Consider the following 1,450-nt stretch of genomic DNA (forward strand, 5'->3'; position numbering starts at 1 on the left):
TATATATATATTTAAATCATTAATTTATGAATAGGGACTTTTTGTGTTGAGGGTCAGTAGGTTATAATGTCTATTATTTTAAGGAACATGTGCATCCTTTCCAGCAGAAAATGCTTGCTGCAAATAAGCTAAACTTCCTCAAAAATTAATCTACTATACAGTACCTTTAGTGGCAGCACTAATCTAAAAATCAGTTCCACTAGCCCCAAAACACTAACTCAGATATTTAGATTCTTTATTTCTAAAGCACTAATACACTGAAAGTTTAAGCAAAAACTAATTCTAAAGCATTAAAATAACCCAGTAAACCCATGAACATTCTTCAACAGACATGAGTCACATATCGCCATGTTGCTCACTTAATATTTATCATTGACATTTCACAGCCGTATTCAAGTTCATATATTTATATATTGTCACCTGGTGGATAAGTGACACACATATGAACAAAATGTTTGACAGCTTTCACCGTCAGCTGTTAACATTAACGTTGATCAGTAACTTTTATAGACCAGTTAATTTAGCCTATACATTTAGCAAGTGCTAATCCACTAATGAAGTTTAAAACTAGCAAAAGCCCTAAAACACTTAATCAGGAAATTAGTTCCCCTCTTAGTGCTTTAGGGGAACTGTGCTCACCCTTGGTGAGTGTCTGGATGGACTTGATAAAGTGCCCTATAATTTCAGACCATTTACCTTTTTACAAAGCCATCCACCAGTTCCCTGCACTCCTGCTATCCATCACTGACACAGCTGGCAGCTGCAGAATCATGTGAGTATTTCTGCAGCTGACAGGACTCTAAGTTAGACTGAATGTCCATGGTGTGCAGAGAGAAGAAAATGATAAAAGTATGGCTTCCTGCAGTAGTCCTGTGCTGCTGACCGCCCTTTTCAGACATATAACTCTTCAGCCTCCCAAACTGCGGTCCATCTGTCAGATAATCAATAAACCAGGCATTTGTGGAGCCATCCACCTGTTATATGTGGAGCTTCTCGGGAAGCAGTGCCGGCAAAACTGTCTTTTTATATTGGATTTATAGGTCAGCTTAGCTTAATAATTCAGATGCTTATAGTTTCACAACTTTTGGTCAAACCTTAAGATGGGTTAAAAACTTTTTCATCTCACGTTGATTGATAAGTCACATTATTTATGACTCAAAAAACCCTTTTACTTTTGTATAATCATATACTGTATGTCACAATCGAATTACCAAAACAAGTTTTTGTGCAGCTTCAAGGGATTTACTTTTTATTTTGTTCCAGGAACATGCAGACCTACTGTGCTTGCTTGTGCTGCCTCAGTTTAGCTTAAAGTTTAAAGCTTAGTTAAAAACAAAGGCAAGGAGGAAAACACTTAACTGTGCATTTGTTTTATATTAAACTTTAAACTTAAAGCTAAACTGAGATAACACACACACACACACACACACACACACACACACACACACAC

The sequence above is a fragment of the Austrofundulus limnaeus genome, unplaced genomic scaffold, assembly GCF_001266775.1.
Source record: "Austrofundulus limnaeus strain Quisiro unplaced genomic scaffold, Austrofundulus_limnaeus-1.0 Scaffold13, whole genome shotgun sequence".
In the NCBI taxonomy this organism is placed as follows: Eukaryota; Metazoa; Chordata; class Actinopteri; order Cyprinodontiformes; family Rivulidae; genus Austrofundulus; species Austrofundulus limnaeus.